Source organism: Lepidochelys kempii, chromosome 4 (assembly GCF_965140285.1).
Source record: "Lepidochelys kempii isolate rLepKem1 chromosome 4, rLepKem1.hap1, whole genome shotgun sequence".
In the NCBI taxonomy this organism is placed as follows: Eukaryota; Metazoa; Chordata; order Testudines; family Cheloniidae; genus Lepidochelys; species Lepidochelys kempii.
The window spans coordinates 45,131,790-45,158,583 of record NC_136383.1 but is presented as its reverse complement, the minus strand read 5'-3'; positions in this window follow the sequence as shown (position 1 = coordinate 45,158,583).

Sequence of the window (26,794 nt, the reverse complement as noted above, 5' to 3'; positions counted from 1 at the left end):
CAATTGAATTTCACCCTCAATGTCATGCGTCCAAACATAAACAGGTTATATCTTCAATCATTCCCAGAAGTAGATTAAAATAACAAGTAGTGCCATTTGTTTCAAGTAACGACCCTCTATAAACCTTTTTTTTAATTTTTCCCTTTCTCTTTCACTCACTGTGTCTCTTTGAGTGATTCAAACTGACTGCAGTTTAGCTAAGGATCAAACACTTAAAGCTATACTTTCAAGCATCAGGCATTAGACATGCTTATTAATATTTTCCAAATAATTTCTTTCTTTGCTGCTAAAAAGTTCTCTCTAAAGCTTTCTTTGGTGGGGAAAAAATCCAGATACAGTACATTAGCAAGTAACCACTATGAAATATTTGAAGATAATTGTATGTCAGGATGCCCTTGAGAACAAAGTATTTGTGCATAATCTACATTCAAATAGTTTAGTGCTGTGCCTTCAGCAGGCATCATTCAGTGCATGCTTGGTGGTCTACAACATATTAAATAAGGTGGTGGTTTCATTCTAGTTCCTAGCAGACACTGTCCACATTATAATAAACAGCACCATGCAAGAGACTCGTGACTTGCAGAACCTCCCTCTCAAACCTAGAAGTGTTCCTTCCGAGGTTGAGTAAGGAGACTGTATCCTTATGTTCACCCTTTTTAAAAGACTATGATCAATTTGGTACAAAGTATACCTTGTGAGGTATCATTTGAAAACTCGTAATTGCTGATTATTATTGTCCTAGTAAAATATGTGGGGCACCATTATATGTAAAGTTATACGATTCTGCTGTATGACATTGTTGAGACATGGTCCAAGTTTAGAAAAGCAGGCACAAGCCAATTCCTCAGAGACAAAAGGCAAACTGATGCCTCAGTCAGGTGTCAATGAAATCAAATGGACCATCACCTAGTTAAAAGAAAAGGAGTACTTGTGGCACCTTAGAGACTAACAAATTTATTTGAGCATAAGCTTTCGTGAGCTACAGCTCACTTCATCGGATGTGGCCATTCTTTGGCAGGAAAAAGAGTATAGCGAGAAATTTACATCTGGGCAACGGACAGCTGAAGGTTCCTGTTTCCACAGACTGGCTGTCTCCTGAACCTCAGCTAGAGATGATTGTCAAAGAAAAAGAGCCATCAGAAAGGAGAACAGGGACCCCCAAATACTCTCTCTCTCTCTTATCTCTACTCACAACATCAACACCTGTGGCACAAGGTAATTAATACTGAACTGCGGGAACTATCTGCATTTTTTAGTCTCTAAGGTGCCACGAGTATTCCTTTTCTTTTTGCGAATACAGACTAACACGGCTGCTACTCTGAAACCTATCTGAGAGGAGTTCAGCCAGTAAGACTGCTACACCATGTGGTGAGAGAGACTCTTTGCTTTGAATTCACTTAGCTTGTTAAGTTAGGTGTTGGTTGTGTTTTACCTTTTATTATTTTGTAACCAAGTCTGACGTTTATGCCTCATTACTTGTCATCACTTAAAATCTTTCCGTAGTTAATAAACTTGTTGTAGTTATACCTGCGTGTGTTTAAATTGAAATGTTTGGGGGGACTTTATTTGAGATAACAAGGTTTGTGCATATCATTTTTTATTAATGAAATGATGTACTTTATATGAGCTTGTATTGTCCAGGAGGGTTCTGGGCTGTAAAAGATGCAATTTTCTGGGGAAAGTCTGAGATTGGGAGTTTGTTGGTATTAGCCACAATTAATTCATGAGTGGCTGGCTATAACACTCATGTGGTATATCTGGGAGTGATTTACATACTGGAAACTGTGTGTAAGCAGATCAGGAGTGTTTGCTCTCACAGCGAAACAGTGTAACGATGCACCCTAGGTTGGTGAATTGAGGGAATGCAGCTGTGCATCAATCCAGATTGTACACTGGGAAAGGACACAGATATAGTGACATGTGGGACATGAACAGTTAAACATATCACTGTTCCTGGTTTGTGGCTTAAGAGAGGACTTCTGTCTCTAGTAGTAGTATAATGGTGTTCACTCTATCTTGTGCCACTAACAACTCCACTCTCTTCATTCAAATCCCTGTTCAAAGATTATACCCTCTACAACACATGGTAGACTTACTCTGTAGACCCTTATCTGTGTTTAGTAACCAGGGTAATGGACTTGGTACAATAACCTAAAATGACAGATTTGCAGACACTATTTTTTTTCAGGTTTTAAACAGCTCTGCTGTCTCAACCATTTAATGATCCTCTTGCCTACAAAAGTTGAGCCTAGATATTTTTCTTGGAGTGCTCTGAGTGAAACATGGGATCAGAATAAAAATAAAAATAGCAGAGTACAGTCTCACTCAAATATCTCAAACCTGTATTTTTCAGAGGCCAGTACCCTTCTTCTATCAGACCCAGCTTTGTTCTTGCTGGATCAGTTTACTCCCTGGGATTAATTCCATCTGGGCTTTCTACAAGGAATCCAGAAAAGCTGTTTTCAATAAAGGGTAATTGCATTATTTAAGCCCTCTTAACAAAAGAATCAAATCCTTTCTAACTCTTCACTCCAAGTCTGTGCAAAAAAAGTAGTCTCTTTCCTAAGACTCTCTCACACCAGTAAACCCAGTAACTGGATTTCACCTCAAACTTTCAGCAAATATGGGCTCCAAACAGTCTATTCTCCTGTCCATTGGGTTTTTCTAGAGTAATTCCTTGTCTGCAGTAGCTCCAATACCCATCCACTGGGAGCACTACCTCTAGCCCCTGAGCTAATTAAGTTCCAGCTCTTTCTTAGGTGCAACAGGTAGGGCTAAACAGACAGCTAGCTAGCTCCAGGTCTTTGACCTCAGACGACTGGCGTCCCTTATACTCTCACAAGGATCCAAAAAACTGAATAAGTAACCATTTCAAAATAAGTAATAAACTCTTCTCCTTTCTCTCTCTCTCTCTCTCTCTCTCTCTCTCTCTCTCTCTCTTTTATTACTTTTTTATTAAGTACGACACCATCAATCATCAGAAGTGGTAGAGAGATGAACCACAAGGCTGCTGAGGCAGTACCAAAAGGGGCACATTGATGTTATGGTGTGAGAGTAGAAAGGGCACCTCACTGCCATACTGAATTGTGCCTCATGTCCATGTGTATGTATTTGGAAATCTCATACTAACAATTCTTCAGTATCTGTGAGGCTCCAAATATGTGCATATCTTAAACCTTCAAAAACTACACACACCTTTATTTGAATGTAACCTAATGACCACATATAGCTCTTGAACTGAACATTGCAAAGCATGAATCATTTATATAAATAAAATTAATAATTCAATGTTTAGGAGAAGTAAACACAAATAAAATCACAGTGAGCAATGATTGGGCATCATTTGCTCATTTCCATGCACCATGCTATTGTGCTACATTGTGTGTGCAGGTGCTAAGCATTTAAATACTAACTTCTTATTGAAAACTGAAGGTGACACACAGTTTCAGTAAGAAAAGCTGCTGTCAGTTCTTATAATGGCTTTTCTTATCTGAAATAGGAGAGCAGACCAGTACTGTAGAGAAAAATGAATAACATTTTGAATGAAAGTAGCGAGTATTATTAATCATAATAAATGATTAATAAGAATTGCTCTTTTAAATGAATGATTACACAATGTATTGTGATATGTTGTAGAGAGGCAAGTGTAAATAACGATGTTCTCCAATTTATAAGTGTTTTATAAAAGGAGCTATAACATCAACTATTCTATGCAGTATTTTGAAATCATGTCTAACACCATTATAGGACATACTTATTTTAAAAGGCCATTTCTATTAATAATTTAGTCATTTATATTAAAACAGACTTTCATGTTAATTGCTGCTGAAGAATATGTAGGTATGTGAAGTCCATGGAGATGCCAAAAGTGAACATTTTGCAAGTGGGACAAGTGGTTTAGGTGGGATGGTAGCTTTTGTTAATAACATCAGAACGATGGAGAACAAAAGATAGAAGGCATTGTAAACAATTAGGAGAAAACCACACAAAATTTAATCTAAACCACTAGAAATTCAGCTTCACTCACCCTCAGAGTAGAGACTGCTACAACACTGTTGTAGCAATTATTACAAAGGTGACTACCAGAAAGTAAAATTAACACGAGTATCTGAACTGCAGAATGAACACAAAGTATTGAAGTGTGACATTTAGGCATAGCCCTGCATAGGGAGAGGGCAGAACTGTACCGTCCCTATGGGGAGCACTGAGAAACAATCTGCCTACCCGTTCTCGCTGGAGGCATGCCTGCAGCTATACAATTCTTATTCTTAGGATTATTATTTACCATTTATATTGTGGTAGAACCTAGAGTCCTCAAACAGCTTGTGCCACAACATTCTGGCTGCTGTACAAACGCAGAAAATGACAGAGTTTACAGTCCAAAAGACAAGGCATAACTGGTAGATGAGGCAAACAAGGAGGGTCAGGGTAAGGGCAGTGGAAGATGGGGTAACAAAAATAATAGGATGTGCACTACTTTTAGCCAGTCAGAAGCAGGAATTCGCAGCTTGCCACCTGCCCTAATCATTATTAGGTTGCAGTTTACTACATGCATTACAAAAGAGGCGAGTTTTGAGAAGGAAACTGAAGGATAAGATAGTGATTTTACAGATTATGGCTGGGAGCTTTTCTCATGAACAAGGACTACCCTTGATGGGAGAAAATGCAAAAGTGCCACTGAGCTGATATTATTGTTGGAGTGGAAGGAAGAGTTGATGTGACTTGCCTATTCCTCTGTGTGTAGCTGGGCAGTTTTGCTGGCTGATACCTGAATGTGTGCACTGTGACCCAATCCCCTCCCTGACCCTGTTATAGTGCTAAGTTTTCTTCAGAGCAGAAGGGCTGAAACTCTGCCTGATCTTTATGCAGCTTCACAGGCACTTTTTAGGTAAATACTGTACCAGTTGCAAACCACCAGTAATGCTTTTTCTTGAACATCAGTAAAAGCACTAGCTCGTCACCTCTGCTGATGTAACTTGGCATAGCTCAGTTTCTTCAGTGAACCATGACAATTGACATTAGCTGGGAATCTGGTCCATTGACTGTAACCCAGTTTGATTTGCCAAAATGTCATAAATGATTCCTGTTCCCTGTTTCTTTTGGTTTCAAACTTAAAACTAGATCAGTTTGGGAATTTTTGTTTCAGAATTTTGAATATATTTCAAATGCCAATGATTTTGGAGGTCAAATTTTTACATTGGGGGTGGGAGGCAGAAGGAGACTTTTACAAAATAGGAAAATATGGGATTTTTTTGGTGACAAACTATGTTACATAGCAACCGAGAGGGTTCAATGGGACATTTTTTGAGCTGTCAGAATGATGCAGCCCAACTCCCAAATACACTGGCTCTCTCAGTCTTGGTGAGCCCCAGCATATAATTTCTGGGTTTTGCAGGCCAGTTTCAGTTGTCACAGAGAAGCAGAGATTGCAGGAAGCTTGAACTACATAATACTGCCCCTTCTGACATATGTTCTGCCATCAGCAGTTTAGATTCCAGGAGCTGAATGAATCAAGCTCCAAAGCAAAACTAGTACATTGAGAATAGATATGTACAGGTGATAGAAATATAGTATTTGAGATTGAAGATAGGAATACACCACAAGTAAAAATCTGATGTTTTCTCATATACATCCTCGCCAGGAAAGAAAAAATTACATTCTAAAATGCTAAATTATAGCTTCTTGGGTTTAATTATTCATTTGATAGCACGGGATAAACAGATTTTTTTTTAATCTCTGTGTGTAGTGCAATAGCTGTAGGCTGCACACAAGTTTAAGTGGTTTCAACTCTGAGTCCAAGATTCTTATACTACTCTAATTTTGCTTTAGGAAGCTTTGTCACATAGCCAATTCCTTTGCTATAAGGTATGTCTACACTGCACACCACTGGCAGAGGCGGGTAGGATATGCATGATTACATGCTACAGTGAAAGCAAGGTGGAACCATACTGAAGTGTGCAGCTACTGGAGTCTTTCCCCACAGCCAGATTCTTTCCCTGCAATGGGAAAATATTCCCGCGGCAGGGAGGCATCAGGACACTACACTGCGAAAAACAGCAGTGTAGATGGGGTCAGCTTGTGCATATAGAGAACTGTGTAGGGTACATACCCTAAGTGTTCAGGCATTATTTCCTCCATTCACTTAAGCAGTTTCTCACTGTCTACATTACTATTTATACCCCTGCTAGGAAGGTGTGCAGTTTATACTCTCTACAAGCTGCCACAAGGAGTGAGCAGTGTAGACATATCCATAGTGTATGGAGAATAATAGAGTACTTTATGAGAGGTTTTCATTGTAACATATAGAGAATTGTGAGGAAAGGATTTTCAGTGTAAATGAAAATGGAAGAAACCATGTCTTGTATATTTCATTTTGCTGATAAAAAAATTTCAGAATGCAAGGCAAATTACTCTTATTCAGATAGTAAACCTTTACTCTGACTTGGTGAGCAGTTATACAAACAAGTATTCTTCCTAATTCCATAGGATTAGACATTTGACAAGGACTTTCCCTTTCCACTTTCAGATTTTTCTGAAATCAACTTGCCCCAAAACAAGTTTGTTCTTTACACTGCACTTACAACTCCTCTGACTTCAAGCTAGAGCAGATCAAAATTTGATTTCCATTCCATAGAAAAGTCAACATTTTGAAATTTGTTGTTGCTCTGAATAAGAATGAAAATTTTAAGTTTCCTATCAAATGAATTTTCTGAACATTTTTTTGTTTTAGGTCAGTTGAAACATTTAGATTTAATGTAGACTTTTATATATACTTATTTTATATTTAATTTTATATTACTTCAATATTTTAAAATTATAATATATCAAAATAATTGGTAAATTGGTATTCTAACTCATAATTGGTATCACAATAGCTATTCTAACTGGTCATTGGTAACTGGTATTCTCTTGGCTGGGAGGAAGGATTTAATTTAAAGAATGTGAATGATAATTAGGTATAATTTTAAAATGCTTTACTAGATGACTAAAAACGAACAATACCACAACTGAGAATGGCTGATTAAAAAAAACAACCAGGCTTAGAGAAGATGTGAGGACAGCCATGCAAATAAAAATGAATATGTAACATATGGAAGAAATGGAAAGTTGATAGTGCTGAATATAACTCAGGAGTTAGAAATTGTAGAAAATTGATGAGGAAAGCCAAGGGACATAAGGAGAAATATATGATCCGTGGAGTTAAGGACAATAAGGATGGGAGGGAAGAACCCTGACAATGGTATTGGTCCATTAAAAGTGGAAATGGTAGAATTATCAATAATAATGCAGAAAGGCAGAAATATTCAATAAAAATATTCAATAATTATTTCTGTCCTGTATCGGGAAGGGAGGGGGAGAAAGGAACACAAATGAAGAAGTCTCATTATTTGGTGAAGACAACACACTTTCCATTCCACTAGCAACTCTGGATGATGTTAAAGAGAAGCTACTAATTAGACACCTGTCAGCCTGACATTGATCTCAGGCAAGACAATGGAGTGGAAATAAGGGACTCAATTAATAAAGAATTTGAGGAGGGTAATGTAATTAATGCCAGTCAACATGAGTTTATGTAAAATAGATGCTATCAAAATAACATTTTGATTGGTTAATAATGGTAATAGTAAAAAGAAAAGGAGTACTTGTGACACCTTAGAGACTAACCAATTTATTTGAGCATGAGCTTTCGTGAGCTACAGCTCACTTCATCGGATGCATACCGTGGAAACTGCAGAAGACATTATATACACACAGAGACCATGAAACACTACCTCCTCCCACCCCACTCTCCAGCTGGTAATAGCTTATCTAAAGTGATCATCAAGTTGGGCCATTTCCAGCACAAATCCAGGTTTTCTCACCCTCCACTCCCCCACACACAAACTCACTCTCCTGCTGGTAATAGCCCATCCAAAGTGACCACTCTCTTCACAATGTGTATGATAATCAAGGCGGGCCATTTCCTGCACAAATCCAGGTTCTCTCACTCCCTCACCCCCTTCCAAAAACCAAACACACAAACTCACTCTCCTGCTGGTAATAGCTTATCCAAAGTGACCACTCTCCCTACAATGTGCATGATAATCAAGGTGGGCCATTTCCAGCACAAATCCAGGTTTTCTCACCCCCCCCACCCCCCTACACACAAAAACTCACTCTCCTGCTGGTAATAGCTCATCCAAAGTGACCACTCTCCCTACAATGTGCATGGTAATCAAGGTGGGCCATTTCCAGCACAAATCCAGGCATTCTCACCCCCCCCCCCCGCCCCCGAAACACACACACACAAACTCACTCTCCTGCTGGCAATAGCTCATCCAAACTGACCACTCTCCAAGTTTAAATCCAAGTTTAACCAGAACGTCGGGGGAGGGGGGTAGGAAAAAACAAGGGGAAATAGGCTACCTTGCATAATGACTTAGCCACTCCCACTCTCTATTTAAGCCTAAATTAATAGTATCCAATTTGCAAATGAATTCCAATTCAGAGGTTTCTCGCTGGAGTCTGGATTTGAAGTTTTTTTGTTGTAAGATAGCGACCTTCATGTCTGTGATTGCGTGACCAGAGAGATTGAAGTGTTCTCCGACCGGTTTATGAATGTTATAATTCTTGACATCTGATTTGTGTCCATTTATTCTTTTACGTAGAGACTGTCCAGTTTGACCGATGTAAATGGCAGAGGGGCATTGCTGGCACATGATGGCATATATCACATTGGTGGATGTGCAGGTGAACGAGCCTCTGATAGTGTGGCTGATGTTATTAGGCCCTGTGATGGTGTCCCCTGAATAGATATGTGGGCACAGTTGGCAACGGGCTTTGTTGCAAAGATAGGTTCCTGGGTTAGTGGTTCTGCTGTGTGGTAGGTGGTTGCTGGTGAGTATTCGCTTCAGGTTGCGGGGCTGTCTGTAGGTAAGGACTGGCCTGTCTCCCAAGATTTGTGAGAGTGTTGGGTCATCCTTCAGGATAGGTTGTAGATCCTTAATAATGCGTTGGAGGGGTTTTAGTTGGGGGCTGAAGGTGACGGCTAGTGGTGTTCTGTTATTTTCTTTGTTAGGCCTGTCCTGTAGTAGGTGACTTCTGGGAACTCTTCTGGCTCTATCAATCTGTTTCTTCACTTCCGCAGGTGGGTATTGTAGTTGTAAGAAAGCTTGACAGAGATCTTGTAGGTGTTTGTCTCTGTCTGAGGGGTTGGAGCAAACCGCAACAACAAAAATAGATGTGCTTTGCTGATTAAAAAATAATAATTCTATGTAAAAGGGCATACTATTTTGTTTGTAGGTTGCACTTTAATATGAGCACCAGAAGTGTTTATGAAACAACATATCACACAGTTTAAAACCAATTCTTCATGCATATGAAAATCTGCCATATTTATAGTCTTTGAAGTGAACCCTAAGGGAATATTCTCATACGCACCCCTAATGTTATTTATTTTATCAGCCACAGGAGCAAAAAGTGCTTTATCACAAAGACAGCAATTAATACAAAAACAAAAAGCCCTTCACTTTTATGTCTGATGTTGAAAGAAACTCAGTTACAAAATAATTAATGGAAAATGTAGCTTCTGTAATTCACATTGTAAGTATACACTCCCTGATGTTTTGTAAAGAAGTGGTCTATTAGGATTACAAAGAAAATATGTATTTTGTTTTTTCTTCTACTAAGTATTGTATGCATATTATTATCCTTTTCCATACAATCCACAGCTGCACAATGACATTTGAGGAAATACATGGAGACTGTGGTTTAACAATAATAGTGATTCAAATACTGCTGGCATGAAACAAATAATGCTTTTTTTTAAGGCTGTTTTAACACTGTGCACATTGCTCAAGGTTCTCTCTCAGATATTATAGTATATAAATACAAAATTTGAATCTGAGTAATACTTTACCTTAAAGAGGATTTCCAATCTGAGGAAATTTTAAAGTTTCTGAGAGGTAAATGCCATTTGTACTTTTACTTACTACAACCAAGATTTTCAAAAATGGATACCTAAAGTTGGCCTCCTAAAACCCATAATTAGGCAAACAAATAAATGATCTTCAAAGATTCTGAGCACAGAGGAGTTCTGACTAAAATCAATGTCAGCTGAAGGATGTTCAGCACTTTGGAAAAATCAGAAAACAAGCTACATACAAAATTTATATGAACATAATTGAGCTAATTCAGACCCTAGCAATACTTTAAGGAAGTATTTACCATTCCAGTTGGGCAGGTTCAGAGGAAAGGGGAGACAGATATACCCACAGTCTTTCGCATTTCAGCCCCAAGGGAACATGAAGGACTCACAAAGATCATGTCCAGTCCTGACTACTGAAACAGTTCAAGGCACTCCACTTCAAATGTTGGGAACCAAAACTCACCTGGTTTTAAGAATAATATTGGTAGTAGCTGTGGTACGAGCTCCTTTTTCACACCATCTTGTTATTATGAAATATTTATACTGCGACAGCACTTAGAGACCAACCAGTTTGGAATCGATTGCACGAGGTACTCAACACACATATAGGTTGTTGCAGCCCCACTCCCAAAGAGCTTACAGTCGAAAACCTTATATTATGGTTGTCCGTATTTACACTTCTGTTTTGCCTTAGGTTGTGCAGTCAGCCTTGCTGGGATTGTCAGAACTGCAAAACATTTTAAAAACCTGTTCCATTCTAGAAATCAGCCTGGGACAGGAAACAAGTGGCCATGTGACCCAGTGATATGGGCTAGAGGGAGCCAGACCCACTTCACTTAGCAAACAAAGGGAGGATCCTTTTGCACTCCTCAATAGTAATAAGTAGCTTCCTCTTCTTGACTCTCTTGTTCTCTATACCTTGGTATTCAGAAGAGGAAGAAGGGGCACGCCTTGGCTCCCAGATCATCTTTGTATATTTTTGTTTTAAACACACAGATCTTAGACTAGAGCTGCCTGTTACCCCATTGACTCCTGATCAGGGAATTTACTCCCATTGGCAGCATGGCTCCAACTATAGGGAGGGACAATCCATAGAATTGGGCATTGGAATGAAAGAGAATGGAAACTCATTTGCCTGACTTCTCCATCTTCAGCAACTCTGGCTCTTGCCATTGCAAAGCTGATTTGTTTTGGTATCAGGTGTAGGCTGACCTTTCTCCCTGAGTGCTGTGGAATGGCCTGCTTTCTTTATGGTGCTTGGAAAGCCACTGATATAGTCTCTCTCTCCCCTTCTCCCTCACCCCCCAAAATTTTAATTTAAAATTCAAATTTGAAATGGAGAGCACTCACTACTAATCTACTCATAGTCAAGCTGGATAAACCCTGCTCTCCAAACCAGCATGCCTTTTGCTGATTTACACATATGCTTGCAAGGCTAGTGAAGTTAATTAAAGTTAATGGAGAATTTTAAAGTGAAAAGGAAAAAAATAGGACAGTAAGAAAAAATAATTAAAAAATGATCTATCAGCTGAAAGCAGCAGAAGGGGCTGTGTTCTCACAGGGGATACAAATAACTGCCATTTTATAATATAACTTCTTCCAGACAGTACAGAACAACAGGCTCATCAGCTGTGTCTGTGTAATATCTGCAGACTGACTGAGTTTATGTTACCAACTAGGGATTTCCACATTCATAACCCTCAAATTATCTACTGAGGCTCACAGCACTATACGTTTGTTTTTTCTCTCCTCATCTTCTGCAATCTATCAGAGAGGAAGGATGGATACAGCACTGGGAGTCAGGAGATCTCAATCCTGTTCCTGCCTCTGTTATATACTTCATCTGTCATCTGGAGCAAATCACCAGTCCTCTCTGTGCCTTATTTACCCATCTGTATAATGGAGATATCTCCCACACAGAGATCTGAGTAATAATTCATTCATATATTTAAAGTGCTTTGTGATCCCCAGAAGGTACTACAGACATTTAAAGTCGTATCATCATGTTATTGTAGTTTGTGCTGTTACAGAAAAATAAATGCAAAGAATCATTCTATATCTAATGTAAACATACAAAGCAACTGCAAAACACTAACGAATTTGCAGAATTTAATTTCTTAACTTTTTTCAATTTATAAATGTATGTTAAGTAGCTGGTGATTTTTATACAAAAATTTAAATGAGATACTGCAGCTGAAATTCTTCTGGTTGAAGTATAGGAGTGGGAATCAGTAAATCTGTGATTTATCACCAGTTATACCATCAATTTCCTCTAAGCCTTGGACAAATCCCTTAACTTCATTGTGCCTCAGTTCAACCATCTGTAAAAGGGAAGTAATACTTATCTTGCATAAGTGATATGAGGCCCAATTCATTAATTTGCTTTGAGAGCATGTTCAATGTACTATTATACTAAAACCATAGATTCGCACAATCCTATCACGGAACTTTACCTGTACTTAACTAACTTTGGATGGGACCTACAGCTACTAAGTATCTCTAAATATAAAGCCACATCTATTTAAGAGCCTAATATGGATTTACATAATGGGGATTTAGAAACGTCACTTTAGGCACCCAGTTTTCAAAAATTGGGCCCATTTTTTAAAATATATTCTTTATTTCATTGAAGTGAACAATGAAATCTAAGAAACTGTGATGCTGAGAATGCCTATAGTTAACTTCTGCTGAATATTGAGTGTTAGTGAATACTGCTTAAATTCCATTTCAGCTCAAAACTTACAGATTTTTTATTTCCCTCTATTATTAGTGAACAGAGTGCTTGGGGAAACTTATGTCAAAAAGTTCCAGAAAGGAAGCAAACTTTTTAAAAGCACAGTTTGTGGCTATCCCTTGCACAGTCACAAAGAAAGATTTAAGGAAAGTGTCTCCCACCCATACTGAAGATTTATTCTCCATGGGCCAAACTCATCTCTAGTGTAAATCAGGGCTGAACTTGGCTCCCTATCTCCACCATGTCAAGAGACTAAGAGGAACAATGCAACCACTTTCTCTTTCACCAGAAAGAGAAATATCTTTTCTCCTAGAACTCTCAGCCTGTCTGCCCTTGAGGTTCTCCTCTTCTCTCTTTCCACCCTATCTTCCTGAATGAAAAGTAGCTCTTTGTGGAGGTTCATGGACAGATATGGCTTGAGATCACACAGCAAATCAGTGCATCACTCACCATGATAAGCCAGGAACTTTTCAATTCCAATCTTTCACTGCTAGCTCATCATCACATTGCCTCAAAAATATTTAAGATTGATTCTATGTATAATTAACATTTCTAATAGTTTTAGCATAGAAGTTCATTATCTGGCTTTTTAACTTTTTTTTTTTTTAATGTGTGTGTATTTCACTATGTTTTCTACAGGCATTTTGTGTACAAAAGGTGCTCCCACAGTCAAAGTGAATTAGTTAACATAAGGAGATGACTAATTATGGGAAGTTTTTGCAGTATTTCCCTGCTCTAAAGAAACAAAAAATCTTCAATATTGACCTGATTATGTTAAGAAGGTTCAGAGAAATTATTGCTATAAAAAGAAAAGTGAAATTCTGTAATTTGGAGAACAGAATCTCACATTCACAAAACTGAACAGAAAAATCACATCAATAAATCACATTGAATATCTATGAAAAATAATGCCAGCCAAATGCTTGATGCATACTCGGAAAAGCATGGATGATTTCCAGTCACTTATTTTTCAATTTCTACTTACAATGTCAATGTGCATCAATCACGTGTCTCTGGGCACATGGATATAATTTACTGAAAATAAATATACAACATTTAATTGATAAACATCAGTTAAATATGAAGAGATTCAACTTTGTGTTTCATATGTCAGCACAAATATACCATATAGTTTGCCTTTTCAGGCAAAATCACAGATGGGCTATGTACCATGATCTCGGGATAAACAAAATTGAACAAACAAAATTGAAATACCAGAGGTGAAAGTCCTATGTGGAAAACATGCTGGAATGGTATCACTCAAATGCTATCCTGTCCTTCTTTGCCAGAGTCCTCAGCCAGATGAATAAAACCTCATGGTCAACATCATCAAAGGCTGAAGGAATGACTATAGATATTCTGTACTTTGTCCATCACTAGTAAAGGAGCTTTGTTTTCCCTTTTGATTCCAATGATTTTTATATGTAGTTATTTTTGCTCCTGAACTAGGAACAGTCTTCCTTTAAATTCAAAAGTTGATGGTTTTTTTCTGCGCAATTTGTATATCAGATAGACAGATTTTCCCAGCTAATAGCAACCTTTCAGCAGCATGAAAAATCTCAAGTAAGAACACTTGACGTGGAGTAGGAATACCTAGTTCTCTCTAATGGGAAAGACAAACTCTGAAGCCTTAGAATTAGGGCTCAGCTCAGGTACAAAAGTTATGGACAGTGATCTAGAGATTTGTCAGCCATATTAACTTTAGTCAGTGATGTTTTGAATGCTCTGAGGGACTTTGGCAAGATCTAAGGAACAAGCTTTCTGCCAACAGGGCTGAAACAAAGTTATTGGAACTATTAGAGGACATATCTCCTGGGCATTCCTTTCATAACAAGAAACTATTTTCCTTAGTATAATGACATGCCAGTATTGAAAGCAAACAAAATGTAATGGATTTCTGTACTCATGTACAGTGATACTTTACAAACAAGTCTCATTTACCATGTCCTCAACCTCCACTCACCACGTCCACATTCTCAGCATCCAAGAAAGGCTGTTTTCTCTAACCAAACTCATGCTGAAACATCATTGTTTTCAATCTCCATTTGCTCACCTTTATCCTTCTACTTTCCAGCTTCTTTAACCCAGCATCTATCATCCCACTCTTCAAAGCTTGCCCCTGCTATTCTGAAACTGGAAAGAGAAGTCTCTGTTGTGCAATACGAAGCACATGTTTCTTCTTTCAGATGTGCTTGGATTTCTTCCTCAACACATCTAACCTCTGCTAGCCTGAAAAGTTAGATATTGAGTTCAAAAAAGAAAGTTGGATTATCCACACAGCTGTGCAGTGTACTACCTCAAACCTGGCCCAGCTTTCTCGTCTACTCTCTTTATTACTTATTTATCCTTTGCCATTTCCCCAGTATCTTCTCCTCAACACAAACAATTTTCTAGGTGATCTGGTCTCTTTGCTACCTACTGATTCCTACAATTTTTTTCTGTGCAAGTAGCCAATCCTGTCTATGACTGGTAAGACACTGTTTCAGTCATGATCATTTTTGTCCATCTTTCTTTGTTTTATCCGTTTTACACTTTTTTTCTGTTGATCTGAACATGAAAATATAATTCTCCACACTAAAAATCACACGGTCATTTCTCTAAACCACACAAAGTAATGTGTCTAGTTTACATTTTTCATAGTTTGTGATAAATAAAAATAGCATTCGCTATCACTGCAGACCAATGACATGCAAAGTTTAACCAGTATTGGTTAGAAAAGTATCAACATTTGTAAAGAAAAGTAAAAAATATGTTTATATAGAATTGCATGTTTCAGCCAAAACTAGATTTGAGATCCAAATGATCAGTCCCAAAGAAGGACTTCATTATAGAGAGGTTAATATGTTTAATGTCACCATAATAGAATGGGGCAGACAGATTATCAATGCGAAATGAATTTTTTCAGATACCTATAGCAGCACTTACTTCATCTGCCACTAAGAATTAATAATTTTCAAGTCCTACTACTGTATTTATTTTAGTGAGTAAAGTTGCAGTATTTTGATCAGAGTGGCAAAGTGTTGCAGAGCGAATTAAATTACCTCTATGTCTATTACTGTTAGGTAGATATTCCAGTGGTATTGCTGTTTAATAAAATAATTTTACAAAAATGAATATTGGGGTTTAGTTGAAAAAATATTATGTTTATACAAATGGAAAGATCATCAGAAATATTAATCAGGTAACTTGATTTAAGTGTGTGCTTGTTAAGGAAGACTAAAATATTGTGACTTATTTTTTTGCAGTTATAGGCTTGATATAGTGATAGTGCTCTGATTCCAATTGAGGTGCCCTTAGAGTTTCAGGTTCAAGAGAACCTAAAACTCCAATATGGGAGTCACAAGGGGGACTTATTTACCTAATTGCCAATTTTAGGCAACTGAGTCGAAATGTAGATTCTCAACATCCCTACTGAGATGCCACGTAATCCTGTAGGTGTCTACATGTCCATGGGTAAATTTTCTATGATGCCAAAATTCCTGCCACTGGAAACACAAACAGCTGCATTAGCCCCAACATCACTGATCAGCATGGTGCCTAACTCACATGTAAACCCCAATGGGATTCACAAACTAAGTGTTCCCCCACTTCTCTTTCCTGCAGGTCCCAATCCAGTATACATGCACAGATGCTGCTTAGAGCATGCCTACTGGATCATGCCCCATGCAAAACAAGGACGAGGCGATGATGTTAGTTGTTTCCCCAAAACCCAATAGCACAGTGGTGAGAGCACTGGGAAGTAGGCATCCTGGTTTCAAAGCCCCACTTTGCCTGAGAGAAGTAGGAACTTGATCCCAGGTTATAGAATCTGTCTCTGGTCCAAAAGAAAAGTGAGATGTGCCCAATAGTCCAGTACTTAGGCCACTCACCTAGGAGGTAGCAGGCCTGAGTTCAATCCCTGCTTCTCTCAAGCAGAGTTGGGATCTGAACTCAGGTCTCCTATATTGTGGGTGAGTGGTCTAATAAGAGGAGGCAGGTGTAGCCACCATCTATTTGTTTTTTTCTTGAAAAAGGGTTGACCTGGCTTACACGCCTAACTCCAGGGCTTCTGGCTGTGAATCCTGAGTGGAAGGAGGTGTCTCCCTCCAGCCCTAGTTAGCACCCAGCTCCCTTTTAGGGTCACAGCTTAGGCCATAGTCCTCTCCTCAGCATCTCCTAATGACTATCCTAAGCAAATCCCCACTCAGCATGCTGGCTTCTATGAACACCTTTTTAGGCCCCTAATTCTCACCATGTATTATATAGGAAAACCTAGGTTGTGTGGGGAAGAGGGAGATCCATGGCTGTCATCATTCAAATCTTCTGATGTTCTTAAGAAGTCTTTCAGATTTGCAAACTGCTTTAAAGAGGTTTGGTCTATAAGAGGTTAGTTTTTGTTTCATAACTCCACAGAAGACAAGTTTCATCTATGACAGGTTTCAGAGTAACAGCCGTGTTAGTCCGTATTCGCAAAAAGAAAAGGAGTACTTGTGGCACCTTAGAGACTAACCAATTTATTTGAGCATGAGCTTTCGTGAGCCACAGCTCACTTCATCGGATGCATACCGTGGAAACTGCAGCAGACTTTATATACACACAGAGATCATGAAACAATACCTCCTCCCACCCCACTGTCCTGCTGGTAATAGCTTATCTAAAGTGATCATCAAGTTGGGCCATTTCCAGCACAAATCCAGGTTTTCTCACCCTCCACCCCCCCACACACAAACTCACTCTCCTGCTGGTAATAGCCCATCCAAAGTGACAACTCTCTACACAATGTGCATGATAATCAAGGTGGGCCATTTCCAGCACAAATCCAGGTTTTCTCACCCCCCCACTCCCATACACACACAAACTCAAACTGGGTATTGTAGTTGTAAGAACTACTGACCGCTATTCCTACCTACATGTCTCCAGCTTTCACCCTGACCACACCACACGATCCATCGTCTACAGCCAAGCTCTGCGATACAACCGCATTTGCTCCAACCCCTCAGACAGAGACAAACACCTACAAGATCTCTGTCAAGCTTTCTTACAACTACAATACCCACCTGCAGGAGTGAAGAAACAGATTGATAGAGCCAGAAGAGTTCCCAGAAGTTACCTACTACAGGACAGGCCTAACAAAGAAAATAACAGAACGCCACTAGCCGTCACCTTCAGCCCCCAACTAAAACCCCTCCAACGCATTATTAAGGATCTACAACCTATCCTAAAGGATGACCCAACACTCTCACAAATCTTGGGAGACAGGCCAGTCCTTACCTACAGACAGCCCCGCAACCTGAAGCAAATACTCACCAGCAACCACATACCACACAACAGAACCACTAACCCAGGAACTTATCCTTGCAACAAAGCCCGTTGCCAACTATGCCCACATATCTATTCAGGGGACACCATCACAGGGCCTAATAACATCAGCCACACTATCAGAGGCTCGTTCACCTGCACATCCACCAATGTGATATATGCCATCATGTGCCAGCAATGCCCCTCTGCCATTTACATCGGTCAAACTGGACAGTCTCTACGTAAAAGAATAAATGGACACAAATCAGATGTCAAGAATTATAACATTCATAAACCGGTCAGAGAACACTTCAATCTCTCTGGTCACGCAATCACAGACATGAAGGTTGCTATCTTACAACAAAAAACTTCAAATCCAGACTCCAGCGAGAAACTGCTGAATTGGAATTCATTTGCAAATTGGATACTATTAATTTAGGCTTAAATAGAGAGTGGGAGTGGCTAAGTCATTATGCAAGGTAGCCTATTTCCCCTTTTTTTTTTCCTACCCCCCCCCCCCGACGTTCTGGTTAAACTTGGATTTAAACTTGGAGAGTGGTCAGTTTGGATGAGCTATTGCCAGCAGGAGAGTGAGTTTGTGTGTGTGTGTCCCCGGGAAAAGGGGGGGGGGGGGCTGAGAAAGCCTGGATTTGTGCTGGACTTGGCCCACCTTGATTACCATGCACATTGTAGGGAAAGTGGTCACTTTGGATGAGCTATTACCAGCTCGAGAGTGAGTTTGTGTGTGTATGGGGGTGGGGTGAGAAAACCTGGATTTGTGCTGGAAATGGCCCACCTTGATTATCATGCACATTGTAGGGAGAATGGTCACTTTGGATGAGCTATTACCAGCAGGATAGTGAGTTTGTGTGTGTGTTTTTTGGAGGGGCGTGAGGGGGTGAGAGAACCTGGATTTGTGCAGGAAATGGCCCACCTTGATTATCATGCACATTGTGTAGAGAGTTGTCACTTTGGATGGGCTATTACCAGCAGGAGAGTGAGTTTGTGTGTGGGGGGGGGTGGAGGGTGAGAAAACCTGGATTTGTGCTGGAAATGGCCCAACTTGATGATCACTTTAGATAAGCTATTACCAGCAGGACAGTGGGGTGGGAGGAGGTATTGTTTCATGATCTCTGTGTGTATATAAAGTCTGCTGCAGTTTCCACGGTATGCATCCGATGAAGTGAGCTGTAGCTCACGAAAGCTCATGCTCAAATAAATTGGTTAGTCTCTAAGGTGCCACAAGTACTCCTTTTCAAGTTTCATCTAGGCTCTGGTTTCAGTACAAATTGTCCTCAGGGAGCAACATGTGATTTGCTCATTTAAAAGAAAAATGGGTACAAAACTACATGAATTAATTAAAAGAACATGATGGGCATGCAATTCATACCAGTCACCTTACTGATTTAAATGTGTACCTATTAGATATACACTGTAAAGGCACAAAACTATATAAACATCAGGATATTCACACAGATCTTCATGCTCATTGAAATATAGGTGCACAATCAGGAACATCAATTTTATAAAACTGCTACTCTCCTTTGATTAGCAATAAAGGCATTGTTGGAATATTTAATATGTTTCTTTTTCAGATAAATTACCATTAATTTGAAAGTATAAGAGATTTAAATTGCATGAAAGAGGCTATAGGTCAAAATTATATTTGTATTGGCTTATTTCTGTTGTTTCTATTTTTCTCTAATTTCTCAAGTATACATATTTAAAACTAATCTGGGGAAAAGGAGCAATAAAATAATTAAAGTGAAAAGAGAGTGCAGATATAACAAAAATTGAGTCTATTTCAATTTTATTTTTGAATGCCATAAACTAAAACAAGGATGAGAGATTTTTTTTTGAGGGGTTAAATAATACTGGCATGGTAATTCCAAGGGTAAATTTTATCAGGATGACTTAATGTTGTTTTCATAAATGTGATGTAACGCTTTCCTTTGCTCTTATGTTATATTATTAAATGTAAACTATTGTAATTAGTTCTGCCAGTCTTCAATACAATGATGATGTTAAAATCTAAGTCATTTCATTTTCTTAACATAAGCAAACATAGGTTTCATAGCCAATCTCTCATAAAACTGTGTCCCTAAACATTACAAAGGTTATTTAAAGGATGTAATGTTCTAAATAAAGCAAGTTGTATCATTTCTAAAAATGTCAGTTAATAGCATCCAGATAATCAAAATAGCCTATCTAATGTATTCCCAGGGATCTTATGAATTGGGAGTATCACTTCTGGAACTATAATGCAAAAATCTGAAAGTGTCAACTAATTGAGTCAAGTCAAGTTTTAACATGAATTTTCAACACTTGCTCATGTGTAGCATGCATAAACAAGAAAATTGCAAATTTACATACAGAAGGAAATATCTATGATAAAAAGCTGAGTAATGTGTTGAAAGGCTATTAAAAACTGTCCAGATGCTCTGAAAACATGTATTTTCATAGAACTCTATTATAATTATTTTAATTGGAAATCTTTAATGTCAATATATCTCTGTGCAGCAAGCCCATTCAAAGCCCACTTGAAGTCAATGGAAGTCTTTCCAGTGCCATCAGTGAGCTTTGGTTCAGCCCTAGTAAAGGCAACACAATTTATAGCATGTCCTGCTCCAGTCATATTTTGCAGACTGTAGCTGTAGCTTTGGGCAGTTTCCATATTTGTGCCTATGTCAACTGTGTTCAATATCTAGCCATACCTACTGTCTAAGCCTGTACAGGTCTGTATTACAGCTGAATAGACCCTGCAAGGTTCAGTTCATGTGAGCTGTACACACTATATTCTGCAGGGTCTTTTTGCTCTTGATACCAGTGAGTCTTTTGCTTTCTTCCTCATGGTACTTTCATCCACTAGTCCTTCCCAGACTGGTAAGGTATGACTTGGCTGATACGGTAGTGATGGGAGCCAATATAAGAGCCCAGGTAGATAAACTGTTCAACTAGTACCCAACTTGAATTTGGTAAGGTTCTGGATACATTGTTCACACAGTCCTAGTATCTATCTAGTACTAATAAAAGAATTTTAAAAATCCGTAGATAGAAAGAACACAAGACTGCAAAGCACGATAATATTATTCCCATTTTACAGATGGGGAACTAAGGCTTAGAGTGGATTAAGAGACTTCCCCATGGTCAAAGAAAAAGTTTAAGGCTGAGCCAAGAATTGAACCCCTTCTTAGTTCTAGGCCAGTATCATATTCCCCTGACCATCCACACCTACTGAAGCAAAGGGGATTGGGGCCCAAGTATTTTAACTGAAAGCCACTATATTGCATATTCCTCACCCCACACTCCACCAAAAAGTGTGTATGGTTAAGGAAGACTTACATTTCATTCATGACAGTTGCAGAAATTCAAATTAAATAATTCTCACATTCTCTAAGAAAAACAATAGAGAAAAGAAATATTTAACTTCTTTGAGTTCTTCCAGTGTTTTCTTACATAGTCTGTGACAAATATGGGAACTTCTTGCAATATCCTTGAAAAACATTACTGAATTAAGTTTAAGCATCTTTGTAGTCTACTGTATTAAATTGAAAGGTTGTGTGTTGTCAGTCCTAGGAAGTGTTATGAACGTAAGAGGACTATATCCAACAATGGGCAAGAATGGAATTTTAGACAGTGTCCAAGGAAATTTCTAGGGGGAGGTAAATGCAAATTTCCACCTCCAGTTATGCAAAACCCCAGCTTTTAGGAGCTATACCATGAAGAGGGGACCATTGTCTGCTGATTACCTGTTCCTCAGATCTGAAGATCAAAGGCCCCAGGTACATAAAGGAAAGACTTGTCTCTGAATGGGTGTGCTTGTTCTGAACTAAAGCTGTTATGAAATGGTAACCACAGAAAAAGCCTTTGCTGGGGTTTGAAGGACTAACTTCTATCACAGTCTGTGCTGGAGTTGGGCTGTGTGATCTCTGATAAGCTTATTGGCTAGTGTCTAAATTCTCTTATTGTTTTAAATATCTTTTTTTCTGTAATGCTTTCACCTTAATAATAAATGTGCTTGCTCACAAAGATCTGTGTGGTAACTCTTAACTGCTAGCAATTCATCAACATTGGTGGTTCCTCAAAGTCAAGGATGTGGGCCCACTAATGAAGCCTATTCTAGAGCCACAGACTCCATCACATTGTAGACATGTATTTCCGAGCAGGGTGGGTGAACCTGAGGTGATGGTTTGAGCCATGGTACATGCTGTTGCTCCCATTTTTCTGTTACATGTAGTTGTATCTATTCCAAAGTGCTGAGTTCCCTGCCTCAAGCAGTTCCTCCTTTGTTGTTGCTCCTGAGCTATACATTCCCACGAGCTGATGTCAATGTTGCATTTCCTCACATTAGCCTTAAGGACATCTCTGTAGCATTTTTTCTGCCCTCCTCTAACACGTTTGCCTTGTCTGAGTTGAGAATAGAAAACTTGTTTTGGCAGTCTGGAATCAGACATCTGAACAACATGATCTGCCCACCAAAGTTGAAGCTAATCATTGCCTTCAATGCTTGTGTTATCAGCTTGTGAGAGGATGCTGATGTTAGTGTGTCTATTAGTCCATTTACTTTGGAGAATCTTATGCATAGTGTTGATGATACATCTCCAGTGCCTTAAGATGTCTCCTATATGTTGTTCATGTTTCAGCCCCATACAATAGGATGGGGCTCACAACAGCTTTGTAAACCGTAAGTTTAGCTTTAATTCTTGTGCCACAATCTTCAAACACCTACTTTCTAGTCGACCAAAAGCTCAGCTAGCCCATTTGAGCTGGTATGAACTTCTTCATCAATGTCAGCTGTCTGTGAGAGGTGGCTTCCAAGATATGGATAAGCTTCTTACAAAGAATTGTTTGGTAACTCTTAACTGCTAACAAGTATGCTGTTCATAGCCTTTGAAGAGTAAGCAAAAGGTGTTTAGGCAGTCTGGGTGGCTGGCAATAAAACAGTGTAGGCAGGGCACCGCGAAGCCTCAAAAAAAACACAGGAGGGAGAGAGACGCAGGTCTCCACCTAAGAGAGATAGCAACTGGGAATCAGAAACCTAAATGTGGATGCCCTTCTGGACCCTGGAGGGGTAATATGGGTTCAGTTGCCCTGAATTGTGACATCATCTTCTTTGGCAATGTCACAAATCTATACAAAATATTTATTTAGTTTGTCTTTTTGTTTAATGTAATTTTCTGTGAAAGACTCTAAGGCTGGAAAAGAGAAGTAATTTCCATAAATATACTCTCAGTTTTCCGGAAAACAAACAAAGCAATATTTTTGGTCCTGTTAGATATGATTTTCTCACTGGCTGTCTAATTTAATTTATGTGACTATTTCTGTAAGTTCTTCTCTTCGTATTGTAATAAAATGAAAAATATATTGTTTTGCTGCAGAACCTCTTTTAAAAGCTCTTATTGTTGTGTTAAATCAATTGGCATTGAGCCAAATGTGTGTAAGTGGATTTTCTCTCAAACTCCTGTCTTCTCTCTTTCTCTGTTACAGCTCACTGATTAACTTCATGATGACAAAAGTAAACTGCAAGAAGGATGCATTCTTGTCCACTCAGTGTCCCAAGGGTTCTTTCAGATTTCACACAATCACTATGCAGAAATAGATCAAGGAACATGCAGTTGATACTAATAAATAAATCTTTTCTAGTTCAAGGTCATAATATGCTTACTTCAAAGATGTTCTGGAACAGCAAATGTTCCTGCTACAGCCCACAAGACCTCTCACAGAAAAGAAGCTCTTAGAAGACTGGATGGTTCAGAGGATTGATAGATAAACAGTTATGGAGTATTTTAGCTCTGAGAGTGACACAAATACAGTGCATGTTGGCTAAACCTCCATCTTTAGCACCATCCGCTTTTCTCTGTATGTCCTCTCCCACTATAGGTGGGCTCTTCTCACACAGTTTCAGCTACCAACTGTGTATAGATGACTCACACATCTGCCTCTCAACTCTCTCATCTCAGACTGGTTCTGGCATCCTCTGTATGTCTCACTAGCAACTTAAACTTATGTTCAAACTTAAGTTGTGGGTTATATTCTCTGGACTAGCTGATGATCACTTCACATGAATCCAGAGAGAGCTATGACCTTTGTGTCTCACTGAACTTGAGGATTTCCAGGCATTGGTCCAGGTTTTGGTTTAAATCAGAGAAGCCTTAAAATTGAGCTCACCTATGGTGTCTGCTAAAATGGGCAGTCCCAGCCAGGCATACATGGGCACTTTAGACATGCTTCCTGCTCTAGTGGTCCAGAGGGGGAATGGTGTGGGAGTTGCTATGGCAACTCTATGCAATATGAATATTCATTTCATGACTAGATTTCCTAGGAACACCCTGGAAAATTGAGACTTGCATCTTTCTTGCAAAACTCTCTCTGCTGCCCAGTATTCTGTCACTGTTGACAATACCACTATCATAGCTGTGAATTAGGTTCAGCTGCAAGCCTTCCATGTCTCTCACTGGGCACATGCAAGATTGCACCAAATTTTCCACTTCTTTCTCCATAAAATTTCTAAAACTGTCCTTTCTTTCTGTCCAGGAAACTAAAACTGTCCAGGCCACCCTCATCTTAAAATTCCTCTTCTCTGACCTCCCAGATACCTACATTGTCCCGCACTAGTGTAGAGTTAGTGAAAAGTTTTGAAAATGTCAATGAATTTTGAAAAAATTACCCAAAAATCTTGTACACACTTATTACAGGTGTTGTGCATCAGTGTCAAAGAAGAAATATTGAATGCCAGCTGAAATGACTGATTTTCCCTCTTAACTGGCTTTTTTAAAGAATGAAGATTTGTGTGGATTTAAATATAGAGCTTATTGGCATACAGTTGGCTCTACTGTCTCTCATTACTTGAGCACCTTAGCCTAACCCTCAGTATCTCCATCCCCTCCAAAACAGGCTGTGTTACATGTTTCTTTCTAATTTCCTACTTACGTTTCACACAATTTTCAAAATGACAGTTGATTAGAAAATATTAATTTGGCAAAAATATATCTTGGGGATATAATTTGGGACAAATTCTTCAGTTCTGCTGCAAAATCTTCTAGATAGTTCACTCTGCTTTTCTCTCCATATCAGAACCCCATGGACTCTTTTATTATTCTTTTTATGCAATAATTGACATTTCTATTTTGCTGATATAAAACACTGACATATTTTAAGGATTTGAGATGATGTTTCTCCAAAATTAAGATACCAGTCTTTTTCCTATAAAAGAAGAAGAATCTGGGGATGAAAGAAAAGGGGCTTTAATTTAGACATAGTTATTCTAAAGAACAAAAACTATACATGAAACAATTGAAAATGTCCCACGAATTATGAATCACCAATATCATACACTGCCATAGCTAGCATAGAGAGATCTGGTTTAATCCCTAGGGTTTTTGTTTCTTTGAACGAATTTGGTCATCTGGAAGACATGAGCATTGGCAACATGAGCTGTGACTTTGTTTTAAAAAACATAAGTAATGGATCCAACATGGTAATTAATCACATGTGTAACTTTAAGAACATAAGTAATTCAACTGAAGTAAATAGGAATCTTTTCATGTGTTCAAAGTTACACATGTTGCAGTAGCTGGCAGGGGCATACACTAGGAGAGGCAAACAGCGGCGCAGAGCTCCTCTGGCCCAGACCCATAGTGGGGGTAGAGAGCTCCTGTGGGCCTGGGGCCATGGCAGGGAGAGAGAGCTCTTCTGCCCATAGGAGGGGCACGGAATGTGCGCCCTCCAAAAGGGTTCAAACTTAAATTCCTGAACATTGCCCTGGTAGCTGGCTTAATCAGTGCCCTAATCATAAAATTCTAACATTTTTCAGAGCCCAACACTGATCTTAGGATATTCAAATGTGTACATCATAATTCTAATTCATGAGATTTTTCAAAATACATTAATTCAGAAAAATGACCCAAATCTGTTCTCAATGTAGTCTATGGAAATGTTGTCATTTATTCTGATAGGAGCAGTCCCCTACTTTTGATATAGAATTTCCAGAAAATAATCTATACAGAGCTGATTTGAAAACCACTGAAGTCAATAGGCCCTACATTAACTTTATGTCACAACTGAATGCCTATTACCAGCATATTATACAGTAAATATTTTCCTATGAAATACAATTAATCCAAGTGAATATTGAGTGACTTAGTATTTTAACATAAAACAACAAAAATACATTTAATCTTTTATAGAGAATTTTTGCAAAATGTAATTAGAAGGATGGGATGTACTTTGTGGTGGTAGAGGTTGTGTTATTTATTTATACAGAAGATTTTCAGTGTAATTCATCTAATCAGTTCCATCACAGTATTGAAATAACTTAAATTACAATGTCATTAAGACTATATTCCATAAGAAAGAGACTTATTTCAAATGATTAAAAGCATAACTATTGAGCAGATTGATTGCAGTGAAGGAGAAATAGAAATAATATGATATAATTGATAAGTATATACTTCTGTGAAGCAAAGAACCCCAGGATAATTCATATTTTTAGCTGATTAAACTCTATACAGGAATCTAAATATTTATGATTGCTCCAGGAATGATGCTGCCATTAATAACTCACAAACTCATATAGAATTACTGAAGGGTGTTCTTTAATGCAATATGCTTATTAATCTATTTTAGCAATTCAAATAAGGAAGCTTGCCAAATGAAGATGTCTTTTTTTCTGAATTTTATAACCTCTGATTCCTAGATAGAAGTAGCCATGTTTGTGCACAGAGAGAAAGAATACACATAAAGTGATGTGTACAATTTATCATTTCTTACTGTCTTCTGTTTTTTCCTTTTCTACGCACATTTATTAGTTTTACTTAACTGTTCTCATAATTTTGATAATTTCAAGGGATTTTAATATTTTGAAGTTTATTTTCTAG